Genomic DNA, 16,982 nt, shown 5'->3' on the forward strand with positions numbered 1-16,982 from the left:
ACACTGCGACCGTCATAAATATGAATTCAGTGGCCAAGCGTCCAAATTTTGCTCATGTGACCATAGGGAAGCTGCAAAAGTCGTAAGTTTGAAAAACAGTCGTCACTTTTTTAGTGTTGTAACTTCAAATGATCACTAAACGAACTGTCGTAAGTGGAGGACTACTGTAAAAATCAGGAACCATCCAAGGACTGTTTTTTGCTTCTGTTTTTTTTTCTTGCTCTTTATTTTATTTTTTATCATTCATCTTGCATTGCCTTACGTTGCTTTTTATTAATATCGTGAGCTGCCCAAAATTATCCGAAGTGGGGCAGTGCCTAAGTGAGTAGAGGTAAGTCCAACTGAACCCAAAATTTCTGTTGTTAAAGTGAGACCTTTGTTCAGGTTGTTCAGGTTTTTTATGACATTTCTTGCCACCTGTCCTGGAGGAAAAATATTTAAACAATGAAAAAACAACATGAAGAGGACCATCTCTCATTTACACCAAGGTGGGGTCCATTCAAATATCAAGAGAAATTAAAATAGGATTAAGAATAGAATAGAATAGAATTTTTTATTGGCCAAGTGTGATTGGACACACAAGGAATTTGTCTTGGTGCATATGCTCTCAGTGTACATAAAAGAAAAGATACCTTCATCAAGGTACAACATTTACAACACAAATGATGGTCAATATATCAATATAAATCATAAGGATTGCCAGCAACAAAGTTATAGTCATACAGTCATAAGTGGAAAGAGATTGGTGATGGGAACTATGAGAAGATTAATAGTAGTGCAGATTCAGTAAATAGTTTGACAGTGTTGATGGAATTATTTGTTTAGCAGAGTGATGGCCTTCGGGAAAAAACTGTTCTTGTGTCTAGTTGTTCTGGTGTGCAGTGCTCTATAGCGGCGTTTTGAGGGTAGGAGTTGAAACAGTTTATGTCCAGGATGTGAGGGGTCTGTAAATATTTTCCCAGCCCTCTTTTTAACTCATGCAGTATACAGGTCCTCAATGGAAGGCAGGTTGGTAGCAATATTGTTTTTTCTGCAGTTCTAATGATCCTCTGAAGTCTGTGTCTTTCTTGTTGGGTTGCAGAACCGAACCAGACAGTTATAGAGGTGCAAATGACAGATTCAATAATTCCTCTGTAGAACTGGATCAGCAGCTCCTTGGGCAATTTGAGCTTTCTGAGTTGGCGCAGAAAGAACATTCTTTGTTGTGCTTTTTTGATGATGTTTTTGATGTTGGGTGTCCATTTTAGATCTTGTGATACGATAGAACCTAGAAATGTAAATCATGGGACTTATACTGAGGCCCGCTAAAATTAACGCAATGTAGCCTCCAGGTTAAGAGAGCAGGATTGGATCTCCCGGAAGTCTAACTAACAGATTAACAGAGTTGGCAGGGACCTTGCAAGTCATCTAGTCCAACCCTCCACCAAGCAGGAGACCCTGCACCATTTCTGACAGGCGGCAGTCCAGTCTCTTCTTGAAAGTCTCAAGCAATGAAGCTCCCACAACTTCTGAAGGCAACTTCTGTTCCATGAGTTGATTGCTCTCACTGTCAGAAAATTTATCATTTCTACATTGAATCTCTCCTTGATCATTTCCATCCATTATACCTTGTCTGGCCTTCGGGTGCCTTGGAGAACAGCTTGACCCCCTCTTCCTCTCTGTGGCAGCCCCTCAAATACTGGAAGATGCTGTCCTGTCTCTCCTGGTCCTTCTCTTCACTAGACTAGCCAGGCCCAGTTCCTGCAACTGTTCATTGTATGTTTTAGCCTCCAGTCCCCTCATCATCCTGGTTGCTCTTCTCTGCACTTTTTCTAGAGTCTCCACATTTTTTTTTATAGTGTGGTGACCAAAACTGGATGCAGGACTCTAGGTGTGGTCCTACTAAGGCTTTCTAGAGTGGTATTAGCACCTCCCGTGATCTTGATTGTATCCCTCTGTTAATGCAGTTTAGGATTGCATTGGCTTATTTGGCTGCCACTGCACACAGCTGGCTCCTATTTAGCTGGTTGTCCACTAAGACTCCAAGATCCCTCTCACAGTCATTGCTATTAAGCCTGGTTTCACCCAGTCTGTATGTGTACTTTTGGTTTTTCTTGCCTAAGTGTAAGACTTTACTTTTCTCTACGTTGAATTTCATTTTGTTAGATAGGGCCCAGAGTTCCATAAATAAAGGGCCTCTGGTGGCTCAGACTGCTAAGACAGTCTGTTATTAACACAGCTGCTTGCAATTACTGCAGGTTCAAGCCCCACCAGGCCCAAGGTCGACTCAGCCTTCCATCCTTTATAAGGGAGGTAAAATGAGGACCCAGATTGTTGAGGGCAGTAAGTTGACTTTGTATATAAAATACAAATGGATGAAGACTATTGCTTGACATAGTGTAAGCCGCCCTGAGTCTTCGGAGAAGGGCGGGATATAAATGCAAATAAAAAATAACAAATCCAGACTGTATTCAATGTACATTACACATTAAAAAAACAACAGGATTTGATACCCCTCTGCTGTCGTCACTACTTTGACTTTTTGGACCATAATATCTCTGAGATTGACGGTAGTCCTCAATTTACAACCAAAAGGATGTCACAAGCATACTTGGTCCCTTAAACGAGACTGCTGGTTCACACATCGCTTCTAATTCTTAACCCAGATCAACAGATCTGGAAATACAGATCTTGATTTGTTTAATTAACCGTTTGTTTAATGACCATTCAGAGTTACGACGACACCAGGGGGGGAAAGCTACTTATGACTGATCCTCACACTTACAACTGGATTACAACTGAGAGAAACTGGATTCGTTTAACGACCGTGTGCTTCCCTTCACAACTGCAGTCTTTTACTTAACAACTTTGGGAACAGGCCATGAAACCAGCTCCGACTCACTTCGTTACTGCCTTGCTTAGCCACAAAAATCCTGATCCCATTTATGGTCGTAAGTCAAGTTCCACCTGCATTAGTTGGAGATTGGAACCTCTTTCTAGATTCGGAGATCTTGTGGAAAGCCCTGGTCGTAAATCGAGGACCACCTGAATGGCAGAGCTCAAAACGAAGACTCACCAGCGGAATTTGATCTATTGGATCTCAGAGAGGTAAAAAATTCAGAGTCCAGCTGCCCCAAACCAATGCAGCAAAGGGCAAATTACAGGTAGTTCTCGAATTACGACCGCAATTCAGCCCAGAATATTTTTTTAAAAGTGTTTTTATTTTTTACAAACATATCAATGCATAAACAGTGTGTGGCAACTGAGTGTCTTACATTTTAATACAAATAAAATAATAATCATATTTACTACAGTTGACAAGCTTATATCGTTCTGGTTAGTAAGCATATTTTTGTTGAATTATAATCTTTCATTATTTAGTTATTCGATATTTCAACATGTTTGTTTTATGCCAATCACCATATTCTGGGTGTCATTCCTTTTACTACAAATAAAATATTAATAATTGTATTTGTTACATTTAACAGACTTATAGGGTTCTAATAGTCATACACATGTTTATGTTAAATTATAATCTTCCATTAAATTATTCAATATTTCAGCATGTTACTTTATGCCAATCACCATATTGTTCAAATATCGTTCAAATTCTGATTTCTCCTCATATTATGACTTCACCTTATTATATAAAGATGTACATTCCATTAATCCCCCTCTCTCTAGTTTCCATCCCCCTTTTAACTTTTAATTATGCCACTATTATATTTAAAAACGTTCCCTTTCTATCCACACTTTAGTACAAATAAAATAATATTCATCATACTTACTACGTTTGAAAAAGCTTACATAGTTCTAGTAATAGTACACATATTTTTGTTGAATTATAATCTAAAGATTATAAAGAGCCTAGAATTTCTGTTGCTCAGCGAGACGGTTCTGAAGTGACTTTTATTCCATTTTACAACTTTTCTTGCCACGTGTGTCAAATGAATCTCTGCGGGGAGGGGTAAGTTAGTAACCCGGTTGCTAAGTGACTCTGGCTTCCCCATTGACTTAGCTCGTTGCAAAAGTGGGGGGGGGTCACCTGACCACAGGACACAGCAACTGTCGTAAATATGAGTCAGTGGCCAAATGTCTAAATTTTAATCTCTCACCTGGCTCCAGAACCTTTCTAGGAGTCTGGGGAGGACAAAAACAACTTCCCCATGGGGATGCTACCAACAGTCGTAAGTGTGAAAAACACTTTTTTCAGTGCTGTTGTAACATTGAGTGGTCACTAAATGAACCGTTGTAAGTTGAAGACTGCCTGGGTTTTGTAGGCCAATCAGAAACAAGCCATCCCATAAATCTATAGGTCAGTGATAGCTAACCTTTCTGCCATCGTGTGGCAGGGGGGTCACGCACGTGTATGTGTGCGCAACCTCCCTCTCCCATTGGTCGTGGCATGCGATGGCCTGGTAGGCCTGTTTTTCTCTCTCACCTGGCTCCAGAGCCTTTCTAGGAGTCTGGGGAGGGCGAAAATGGCCTTCCCTCTCCTGGAGGCCCTCTGGAGGCCAGAAACAGCCTGTTTCCCAACTTTCAGTGGGGCTAGAGCTGTGGCACGCATGCCAGAGGTGGGTTTCATCAGGTTCTGGCCAGTTCTGGAGAACCGGTAGCGGAAATTCTGAATAGTTCGGAGAACCAGTAGTAAAAATTCTGAATGGCCCCGCCCCCATCTATTCTCTGCCTCCCGAGTCCCAGCTGATTGGGAGGAAATGGGGATTTTGCATTTGTATCCTTCCCTTTCTACGCCCACCAAGCCACACCCACCAAGCCACACCCACAGAACCGGTAGTAAAAAAATCTGAAACCCACCACTGACACATGCCATAGGTTCGCCATCACAGCTATAGGTCAACAGAGACTGATTTTAGCTTTTTCCCATCAGAGAGAAGGAGGAAATTTTAGAATAATGAGTCAAGGTCAGCCATGCCGGGAACCCAGGAACTTAAGCATCTCCAACAACACACAATTTCCATTCCTGGAAACCACAGACTAAAAACTGGAGCAAGCCTGTAGTAAACCTCACCGTAACTCTTGAGCGCCATATTATGGATGCGTTCACACCGGGCCAGATCCACCAACTGCATGAGCAGATCTGATGTACGGTAACACGGTTTTTCTGGAAACTTCTCTGAACGTTGAATGTTACATTGAACTTTCAGTATCCTAGTTAAGTTCTTGTCCCTTTTTCATTTCCCCAATTTTTGAGGTTAGCAGAAGAATTGCAGTCACTTCAGAAGGAAAGTTGACATTTTGTGTTTTTTTTAAAAAAAAAAATTCTTGAAAAAGATGCGGAGACTCTAGAAAGAGTGCAGAGAAGAGCAACAAAGACAATCAGGGGACCGGAGGCTAAAACATATGAAAAACGGCTGCAGGAATTGCATATTTCTAATTTAATGAAGAGAAGGACTAGGGGGAAACGTGATAGCAGCTTTCCAATATCTCAGGGGCTGCCACAAAGAGGGAGAGTCAAGCTATTCTCCAAAGCCCCTGAGAAGGTAGGACAAGAAGCAACGGATGGAAACTCATCAAGGAGAGAAGCAACCTGGAATGAAGGAGAAATTTTCTGACTGTGAGAACAATTAATCAGTGGAACGACTTGCCTGCAGAAGTTGTGAATGCTCCAATACTGGAAATTTTTAAGAAAATGTTGGATAATCATCTTTCTGAGATGGTGTAGGGTTTCCTGCCTGGGCAGGGGGTTGGACTAGAAGGCCTCCAAGGTCCCTTCCAACTCTGTTATTTTGTTAGATCAGTTCTGTTATATATTTTTTTTCTAACAACTTGTAAACCATAAAAGTAGTTTTTCCAGAATCATTGACATTTCCAGGAATATCTCCTAATATTTATTTAGTTATTTGTGTATTTGACTTGTTTGCTTCCATCTCACCTAGAGACAACTGAGCAAGTTATAAACGTTAAAAGCCAGTAAGATATTGAAACATTCAAACTTATAATAATGAGGGAGATGGGCAGATTACAAATAAATTGATTTATTTATTTAAATAAAACAATAGTAATAATTTACAATTAAAAAGTGGGGGAGAAAGTGAGCAGGATTTTTATATTTCCACTTATTTCAAAATACATTTTATTATGTGCTACAGAATATATAATACAGTATATTAAAATTGTCATATCTTACCTATTGCATCATTTTATATTCTAAAATTATAAATCGCTTCGGACTATCCTAATATAATACTGGTATATTTTGCAGTTGTTATTGTTTGTACTTTTAATTCATCTAATAACCAGCGTGGTCTGTGCCGAGGGCAAAGTAACCGGAAGATGTTTAATAAAGGAAAACAATTGTTAAAAATCGGAAACATTAACAAGGAGCAGAATTGTAGAAAAATAACCAAAGTGATGAAAAAGTAAAATAAATGAAATATAAAAAATGAAATGAAATGAAATATAGGAATAAAATGACAAAGAATAAAATAAAATATAAAATAATGAATATAAAATAATAAATAAATATGAAATAATAAAAATAAGATTAAAAAAGTGAAATAAAATAAAATAATACCAGATGAAGCAACACCTCCCTTCATATGGGAGGAAAAGACCTTTGACAACCCAAATTTGGTAGTTACAGAAGAGGGGGGGGGACTTTGGGGGGGCTTTGCCCCCCAAGTCAACTCTCCCCATTGCAGCTGAGAAGGACCTGGCCTCCGTCAGAGAAGTCCCAGAAGCAAAGACCCCCTTAAGTTAAGGGTCCGTCCCAGGACCTTTGGGTGGTCCCTGGGGTGTTTCAGCTGCCCAATTCAAAGGAAGGTGGCCGGGGTGGGGTGGGGGACACACACCTCCCTCTTGTATGACCAGTTGAGGGGCTTCAGGTTGACCTGACCCTCTAACTTACCTGCCTTCCTGTCATCCTTCACCCCATTCTCTATTTTTATTCTAAAAAATACAAGTTCTGTATCATGGCCTCTGAATTTGTTTGGGTCTATGGAATGCCCATCAGAGATTTCCTTCCTTCCTTCCTTCCTTCCTTCCTTCCTTCCTTCCTTCCTTCCTTCCTTCCTTCCTTCCTCCTTCCCTCCTTCTCCCTTTAATGTTTCAGTTGCTTTCCTTCCTTCCTTCCTGATAATTTCAGTAAATTAAAATCAATTTTCCTTCCTCCTTTCCTATAAAATCAAACTCAATCTTCTCTCCTCCCTACCTCCCTCCTCCTTCCCTTCCTTCTCTCACCTTTCCCTTTCTTTCTTCCTTCCCTCCTTCTCTCAGCTGGGTGACTTTCGGCCAGTCACCAGGAGATGGTGAGTTCTAGTCCTGCCTTAAGCATGAAAGCTGACTGGGTGACCTTTGGCCAATCACCAGGAGATGGGGAATTCTAGTCCCGCTTTAGGCATGAAATTAACCAGTGGAATGACTTGCCTCCAGAAGTTGTGGGCGCTCCAACACTGGAGGTTTTTAGGAAGAGATTGGACAGCCATTTGTCTGAAATGGTATAGGGTCTCCTGCTTGGGCAGCGGGTTGGACTAGAAGACCTCCAAGGTCCCTTTGAACTCTTATTATTTTGTTATTCATCAGATAAAGATCTTGAAAGTAATCGATGCTCTTTCAAAAATCCGAAAGGGACATTTCAACACAGGATCATTTCTTTGTGGTCCTGAAGGGGCTTTAGTGGCTGCCCCTCCATCCATCCTTTAATTCTGTGCATCTCTTAAAGGCGCAGGATCCCACCTCTTAAACTCCCCACTTATCTACAAAGCCCAACGGAAACCCCTTCAACGCTCTGCAGGTGGTCCTTGACTTACGACCCCCAACTGAGCCCAAAATTTCTGTTGCTAAGTGAAACATTTCTTGCGTGAATGTTGCCCCCGTCTTACGACCTTCCTTGCCACAGTTGTTAAGCGAATCACTGCAGTTGTTAAATTAGTGACCCGGTCGTTAAGCGGACCTGGTTTCCCCCATTGACTTTGCTGGGGAAAAGGTCGCAAAAGGCGATCCACTGACCCCTACCGGGGACACCGCGACCGTCATAAGTATGAGTCAGTTTGCCAAGCATCTGAATTTTGATCAGGTGACCAAAGGGAGGATGCAGCAACGGCCATACGTGGGAAAAACTTCCCTTTTTTTCAGCACCTATAACTTCGGTCACTAAGTGAACCGTTGTACATCGAGGACCAGCATCAAAATTCGAAGGTGGCAGCTGTTTTGCAAGCGTTTTTTTCCCTCTTTCGTTCATCCTTGGGTTATCCTTTCTTCCTTTTTCTTTTTTCCAGCCAGGCATTCTCGTGATGATGATAACGGGGTTTCCTAACTAGGTTTTAATTGCTCTTTCCCGCGTGCATCGATTCACCTTCCCAGGATAGATTGAACACGGCTTCTGTCCGCGCTCCGGCTACGTGGGTCGTCTGGCTGGGACCGACACAACGCCAGCCATTCGGCGTTGCTCCCGGGGCTACAACACACAACTCCATCCGGCTGGATAGATGCCGGTGCGGGATTGGCGCCAGCTGAAATTTGGGGAGCTGGATACGCCATCCTGCTCGCCTTCCCAGGATTGTGTGGGAGCAGGAGGCAACAGGCCCAAAGTCCTTGGTTCCATCTCACACACACAAACACACGGTTGCCTTGCTGAGAAATGGCTGGCAGTTTCCCACTTCACACCTTGCTTAGGTGATGCTGGTGAGTTTTTCTGCTCCCCTCCCCGCCCCCCGGATTTCCAACGGGAGGGTGGGGAGAGAAGGAACATATGCTTTGGATGGGCGTCTATGGAGAAGTGGAGAAAAGACATTTGGATTTTTCCAGACGAATCAGCAAGGAGAATTTAAAAATGGTTGTATCCTTTAGGGAATGTCTGGATTGCAAAAACTCCAGTGCTTGTGAACCAAGTGAGTTGCGGGTCCTCTATCGCTGGAGGGGGTTGGACTAAAAGACCTCCAAGGTCACCTCCAGCCCCATGACTCTATGATGTTATGCCAGCACTGATGATGTTACCTAGTTTGGTAAGGAAATGTCTGGAAGAAAATAACCAAGCTCAGAGAGCACCAAGGACCCCACAGGCCATTTCCTCCTCCTCCTCCCCTCTTCTCTCCCCCCCCCAATCCCTCTTCCCCCACTTCTCCTCCTCTTCCTCCTCCCAAAACCCCACTCCCTTCTAGCACTGATTATATTACATAGTACGGTCATGAAAGGTCTGGAAGAAAATAACCAAGCTCAGAGAGCACTAAGGAATCCACAACCCTTTTCCTCCTCCTCCCCTCTCTCTCCTTCCCCCCCTTTTCCCCTCTTCCTCTTCCTCCTCCTCCCAAAACCCCACACCCTTCTAACGCTGATGATGTTCCCTAGTTGGGTCAGGAAACATCTGCAAGGAATTCACCAAGCTCAGAGAGTACCAAGGACTGCACTGTCCTTCTCCACCTCCTCCTCTCCCTCTCTCCCTCCTTCCCCCTTTCCCCCTCCTCTTCCTCCTTCTCCCAAAACCCCCTTCTAGCACTGATGTTATTACCTAGTTCGGTCGGAAAGAATCTGTAAGAAAACAACCAAGCTCAGAGAGCGCCAAGGACCCCACAGTCCACCTCCTCCTCCTCTCTGCAAACCCTATGCCCTCTAGCACTGATGATGTTCCCTAGTTGGGTCATGAAATGTCTGCAAGAAAACAACCAGAATGTACCAAGGACCCCACGGTTCTCCTCCTCCTCCTCCTCCTCCTCTGCTTTGCAAACCCCACTCTAGTACTGATGATGTTCCCTAGTTGAGTCATGTCTGCAAGAAAACAACCAAACCCAGAAAGTACCAAGGACCCTACAGTTTATTTATTTATTTATTCGTCGTAACAATATATACAAGTATTACATAGAGGATTATATAATATATAAACATATATATGAGGAGAAACAAGGTACTAGAAAAACATATATATATATAGGGGAAGAAACAATAGGACAGGAACGGTAGGCATGTTTGTGCTCTTATGCACGCCCCTTATGGTCCTCTTAGGAATGGGGTGAGGTCAATAGTAGAAAGTTTTTGGATAAAGCTTTTAGGATTATGGGAAGAGACCACAGAGTCAGGTAAAGTGTTCCAAGCACTGATGATTCTGTTACAGAAATCGTGTTTTCTGCAATCTAAACTGGAGCGGTTGACATTGAGTTTAAATCTGTTGGTAGCTCTTCTGATATTGTTATTGAAACTAAAAAAGTCATTGACAGGAAGGACATTACAACGGATGATTTTATGAGCTAAACCCAGGTCCTGTCGAAGGCGACGAAGTTCCAAGTTTTCTAGACCCAGGATATCAAGTCTGGTGGAATAAGGTATTTTATTGGTTTCGGAGGAGTGGAGTTCCCTCCTCCTCCTCCTCCTTTCTAGCACTGATGATGTTCCCTAGTTGGGTCATGAAACGTCTGCAAGTTCAGAGGGCACCAAGGACCCCACAGTCCTCTCCCCCCTCCCCTCCATAGACCCTCCTCCCTTCTAGCACTGATGATGTTACCTAGTTGGGTTATGAAACATCTGCAGGAAAGCAACCAAGTTCAGAGAGCCCCAAGGACCCCACAGTCCTCCTCCTTCCTCCTTCCTCCTCTCACTTCTCATAATCTCCTCTCCTCCTCCTCCTGTCTGCAACGCCCCCTCCCCTTCTAGCACTGATGATGTTCCCTAGTTGGGTCAGGAAATGTCTGCAAGAAAACAACCAGAATGTACCAAGGACCCCACAGTTCTCCTCCTCCTCCTCCTCCTCCTCTGCTTTGCAAACCCCACTCTAGTACTGATGATGTTCCCTAGCTGGGTCAGGAAATGTCTGCTAGGAAACCACCCAGGACTCTGCATGTCAATCCCGAGCTACGAATATTCTCTTCCGCCAACTCTGTGATTTGTTGTCTTGCTGGCAAAGACAAGGACAGCCTCTTTCCAACTGCCTACCCTTTTTCACACACCAGGACTGGGCCAAGTCGAGGGTTGGCCTTGAGCCTCATCTGGGGGTCCTGGCAAAGACAGGCGGGCACAGACACCCTCCACCGGTTTTGGGTCCCGCGTGCCCGAACTGCCTTTCCTGGCACGCCTGCTTTGCTTTGGGAGAGGGAGCGGGGTCGCCCTCCGGGTGCCAAGGGAGAGCCGACGAGATGCCCAGCCTCGAAGAGGTTAATCTTCGCTTGTCTCCTTCTGGCTGGCTTGCGGACGCTGGCTGGGACAGAACATGTGTCTGTTGCTATGGTTGCAAGGGGTAGTGTAGAGAAAGATTGCAAGCATCTATCCTGCTGCAGTTTCCAGGCCCTCTCCCCCCCCCACCCACCCCAAACAAGGGGGTGGATGGAGGGCTGATCGGGTGGGGGGGGCAGGACCACCAGCCCCGGCCCCACTGCCCTACAGCCTCTTTCCCCTGTCCAATTGCTTGGCTAGCAATGCTAAAGGAAAGGGAAGCACAGGCCCTTCTGTGCTGCCAGCGCCTGGCATTCTCAGGATCAGCCCCTGCATGCCAGCTCAGATTAGCCCACTCGGAGATTAACTCTCTGTCTGCAGGGCTGATTCCTGTAAAGGCAAGGAGAGGAGAAATCCTAGAATCCGAGGGCTGGAAGGCACCTCGGAGGTCTTGTAGTCCAACCCCCTGCCCAAGACAGGAGACCCTGTACCATCCCAGACAAACAGCCGACCAATCCTCTTCTGAAAAACCTCCAGTGATGGGGCACCCACAACTTCTGGTGGCAAGCAGTTCCACTGCCTTTTTTTTTTTTTTTTGCATTTATATCCCGCCCTTCTCCGAAGACTCAGGGCGGCTTACACCATGTCAAGCAATATCTTCATCCATTTGTATATTATATACAAAGTCAACTTATTGCCCCCAACAATCTGGGTCCTCATTTTACCTACCTTATAAAGGATGGAAGGCTGAGTCAACCTTGGGCCTGGTGGGACTTGAACCTGCAGTAATTGCAAGCAGCTGTGTTAATAACAGACTGCTTAGTCTGTTGAGCCACCAGAGGCTTAATTGTCCTCACTGTCAGGAAGTTTCTCCTCAATTCCAGGTTGCTTCTCTCCTTACTTAGTTTCCATCCATTGTTTCTTGTCCTGCCTTCAGGTGCTTTGGAAAATAGCTTGACTCCCTCTAACTCTGTGGCAGCCCCTCAAATACTGGAAGATGCTATCATGTCACCCCAGTCCTTCTTTTCATTAGGCTAGACAAACCCAATTCCTGCAACCGTTCTTCCAATATTTTAGCCTCCAGGCCCCTAGAACACACGGTAGGGCAGGGCAGGGCAGGACAAACGAGACTAGACTAGGCTAGACTAGATAAGACGAGACAAGACGAGACCAGAACAGAACAGAACAGAACAGAACAGAACAGAACAGAACAACAGAGTTGGAAGGGACCTTGGAGGTCTTCTATCCAACTCCCTGCTCTGGCAAGAAACCCTATACCATTTCAGACAAAATAGTTGTCCAATCTCTTCTTAAAAATTTCCAGTTTCGGAGCATTCACAACTTCTGGTGGCAAGCTGTTCCACTGGTTAATCGTTCTGTCAGGAAATTTCTCCTTAGTTCTAAGTTACTTCTCTCCTTGATAAGTTTCCACCCATTGCTTCTTGTCCTGCCTTCTGGTGCTTTGGAGAATAGCTTGACTCCCTCTTCTTTGGGGCAACCCCTGAGATATTGGAAGACTGCTATCATGTCTCCCCTAGTCCTTCTTTTTGTTAAACTAGACATTCCCAGTTCCTTCAACTGTGTTTCATATGTTTTAGCCTCCAGGCCTTTAATCTTCTTATTTATTTTTTATTTTATTTATTGTTTAAATTTATATACCGCCCTATCTCCCAAAGGACTCAGGGCGGTTTACAGGCATTTAAAAAACAGGTAAATACAATCTAAAAACAGTTAAAAAACTTATTCTAAAAGCCTAAATTAAAAATATGAAAATAAAACCCAATTTAAAAAACCATAAATTAAAATCTAGCTCAGTCCTGCGCAATTAAATAAGTATGTTTTAAGCTTAGTTTTAAGCTTAGTTCTTAGTTGCTCTTCTCTGCACTTTTTCCAAAGTCTCAGCAAATAAGGCTCGTCATTGACTTTATCCATATTTTTTGAGAGGGTCTCAGAAGGACCCCAGGCAAGACCCAGTCTGGGAAGTAGCCCTAGATAAGCAGTGCTGCCCCCCCAAATGGCAGCAGATGGGCCCTCCCTCCTATTGGGTCAAGGGTGAGAACCTGATCCTAAACTCTCCTGTGACGCAGAGCACATTTAATCTGAGTCATTAAGATTACAGTCCTTGATTTAGAACCATTCATTTAGTGACCGAAGATACAGCACTGAAAAAGTGACTTATGACCGTTTTCCACAATTACGACTGTTGCACATCCCCAGGGTCACGTGATCAAAAATTCAGCCGCTCGGCAACCGGTTCATATTTATGACGGTCGCCGTGTCCCGAGGTCACGTGATCCCCTTTTGCGAACTTCCGCCAAGAAAAGTCAATGAGGAACGCAGACCCATTTAACAACTGCGGCAAGGAAGGTCACAAAACGGAGCCAAATTCCCCTCGACGAGCAACGTCAGCAGGGAAGCCCCGTTTCCCTTAATAATCGTTACTAACATCACAACCGTAGCGGTTTTTGTTAACAACCGGGATGAGAAAGGCCGTAAAAGGGGGCAAACCTCACTTAACAACCACCCTGCTCAGCAAGGGAAATCTGGGGTTCCATTCTGGTCGTAAGTCGAGGACGGCCTGCAATCCAGCCACAATGATGGGTCAGCCCAGTCTGTGCCCGTCTCCAGTGTGACTCGGAGGACCGGTCTGGTGGGCTGCTGATCGGGGTTGGCCTGGGAAGCAGGCTGGCAGGCTTTGTGGGAGCTGCAAACCTCGCCCCTCTGACCCAGATGCCCGCCGGTCCTAATCTTCGCCTTTGTGTGCAGCTGAGCAGCCTGGAGACACTCAAGAGGGGTCTCCTTCCAGCCCAGCTTTGTATCTGGAGCCTCCACAAATCAGAGGTTTCCCCCTCCCAAAATCTGCCCGGCTGGGTGGCTGGCGTGGCTCTCTTCCTGTTGCTAAGGTGGTGGCTGCGAGAAGGAGGAGGAGGAGAAGGAGACGGCTGGAGCTGCCCAGAGGCTCTGCAGGAAAACCCCCGGAGAAGGCCAGCTGCTGGCAGCCTCCAGCCTGCCCGCTGGGGGTCTCTGTCTTGCCCCTTCCGAACTCGTCTCCCTCCTCCTCCAGCCTGGCTTGAAGAAAATCCATGCCCCCAAAAGCCCCTCCCCGCCTCCCAAGCTGCCAGGTGCTACTTGTACCCTTGCAAGAAAGGTTCCAAGGAGCAGATTCTTCATCCTGGCTCCAGCTAGCCCCCCAAATCTGTGGGAGTCTGCTCTTCCCCTTCCTAGCCCTCTTCCTCCTCTGCCAGTGCTGTCCCCTTGCTTAAAAGCACCCCTTGTGCCAGTGATAGGTTTCAAATTTTTTTTACTACGGGTTCTGTGGGTGTGGCTTGGTGGGCGTGGCAGGAAGGTCACAAAACGGAGCCAAATTCCCCTCGACGAGCAACGTCAGCAGGGAAGCCCCGTTTCCCTTAATAATCGTTACTAACATCACAACCGTAGCGGTTTTTGTTAACAACCGGGATAAGAAAGGCCGTAAAAGGGGGCAAACCTCACTTAACAACCACCCTGCTCAGCAAGGGAAATCTGGGGTTCCATTCTGGTCGTAGGTCGAGGACTGCCTGCAATCCAGCCACAACGATGGGTCAGCCCAGTCTGTGGCCGTCTCCAGTGTGACTCGGAGGACCGGTCTGGTGGGCTGCTGATCGGAGTTGGCCTGGGAAGCAGGCTGGTAGGCTTTGTGGGGGCTGCAAACCTCGCCCCTCTGACCCAGATGCCCGCCGGTCCTAATCTTCGCCTTTGTGTGCAGCTGAGCAGCCTGGTGACACTCAAGAGGGGTCTCCTTCCAGCCCAGCTTTGTATCTGGAGCCTCCACAAATCAGAGGTTTCCCCCTCCCAAAATCTGCCCGGCTGGCGTGGCTCTCTTCCTGTTGCTAAGGTGGTGGCTGCGAGAAGGAGGAGGAGGAGAAGGAGACGGCTGGAGCTGCCCAGAGGCTCTGCAGGAAAACCCCCGGAGAAGGCCAGCTGCCGGCAGCCCCCAGCCTGCCCGCTGGGGGTCTCTGTCCTGCCCCTTCCGAACTCGTCTCCCTCCTCTTCCAGCCTGGCTTGAAGAAAATCCATGCCCCCAAAAGCCCCTCCCCGCCTCCCAAGCTGCCAGGTGCTACTTGTACCCTTGCAAGAAAGGTTCCAAGGAGCAGTTTCTTCATCCTGGCTCCAGCTAGCCCCCCAAATCTGTGGGAGTCTGCTCTTCCCCTTCCTAGCCCTCTTCCTCCTCTGCCAGTGCTGTCCCCTTGCTTAAAAGCACCCCTTGTGCCAGTGATAGGTTTCAAATTTTTTTTACTACGGGTTCTGTGGGTGTGGCTTGGTGGGCGTGGCAGGGGAAGGTTACTGCAAAATCCCCATTTCCTCCCAATCAGCTGGGACTTGGGGGAGGGGCAGAAAATAGGTGGGGGCGAGGCCAGTCAGAGGTGGTATTTACCGGTTCTCCGAACTACTCAACATTTCCACTACCGGTTCTCGGGAACTGGTCAGAACCTGCTGAAACCCACCTCTGCCTTGTGCCCATGCCAGCCCCCCCCCAGGTTGCAAGAAAGCCCTTGGTCAAAGGAGCAGCTCCTTTGTGCCCTGCCAGGCCCCACCCCAGTTCTCTGGAGAGGGGGTCTACTCTTCCCAGCCCGTCTCCCTCCTCTTCCTCCTCCCTGCCTGAAAACTCTCCCAGGCTGCCAGGCGTCCCTTGTGCCCATGCCAGTCCCCAACTCTCTGGGGATCTGATCTTCTTCCCAGCCTTCTTCTTCCAGCCTCCCCACCAACACTCCTGGCTGGAAAGAAACCCTCGCCCACCCCCCAACTCTCTAGCCCTCTTCCTCTTCCCCGGCTGGAAGGAAATCCCAGCCGGTTGTCCCTTGTGCCCATGCCAGCCTTCAAGCAAGCCCCAGGTGCAAGGAGCAGCTCTTTCGCCCCAGTCCCTGCTAGACGCCCCCTCCCCAACATTCTGGGGAGTCTGCTCTTCCCCTTCCCAGCCCTCTCCCTCCTCCTTCGCCCTGGCTGGAAGGAAAATCGAGCCCGAAAGACCCCCAGCCTGCCAGGCGCCGCTGGTACCCATGCCAGCCCCCATAAGCGATGCCCAGCGCCGCGCTTCCCACCCCCCCCAAGACTCCAGCCGGGCAAACCCCGGGCGGTTGCTATGACGGCGAGCTGCGGGATGAGTTTGGCCGAGCCGCCCGCATCCCGCGCCCGCCCCTCGCCCACCCGGCGCTGCCCGCCGGTCTTTCTCGGTGGGTAGCTCGCAGCGGCGGCCGCCTCGGCAAAGCGGAGGGGCAGCTGGGACCCCCGGGTGGGAGGGAGGCAGCCGGGTCTTTGTCCCAAAGAGAGGGGCGAGGGGCGCTGGCCGGGAAGAGAAGGGAGGCAAGCCGCTCCTCCCTCGCCCCCCGCCCCGTTAATCAGGTTTTCTGCCTGCGGAGCAAAGGTTACTCTGCCACCCACCTACCAAGGGGGGGGGGAGATCGCATCGCTCCCTCCCTCCCCCCCCCTTTGCCTCCCTCCCCCTCCCTCCTCTTGCCACCACGCTTGACGGACCCCAAAGCTGCGGGAAGACGGAGCGATGCTGTTTCCCTTCGTTGCACAACTCCGGCTCCTTAATCCCAGCATTGGGAGGGGGAGGGGGGGGTCTGGACCCTGCCTGGGAGGGGGAGAGGCTGGATGTGCCAAAGCCGCCCTTGATGGGGAGGGAGGGGGAAGAGGCTTCCTGTCACTCCCCCCCCGCCCCCAGCCGGCAAGGGGGATAATGCACATCCTGGCAGGGGGCTGAGGCTAGTTCTGCGCGTCCCCCACCCTCCAAATCCGAGCGGAGAGAGGCGAGGGGCGGCTTTGCTGGGCCAGGCGGGGTCCTCCTGGCAGGGTCCGGCGGCTGAGCGGGAGCCAGAGGGCTCCCTCCGGGCTGGGGCTTGGCTGGGAAGCCAGGCGCATCCTCC

The sequence above is a fragment of the Ahaetulla prasina genome, chromosome 3 (genome assembly GCF_028640845.1).
Source record: "Ahaetulla prasina isolate Xishuangbanna chromosome 3, ASM2864084v1, whole genome shotgun sequence".
In the NCBI taxonomy this organism is placed as follows: domain Eukaryota; kingdom Metazoa; phylum Chordata; class Lepidosauria; order Squamata; family Colubridae; genus Ahaetulla; species Ahaetulla prasina.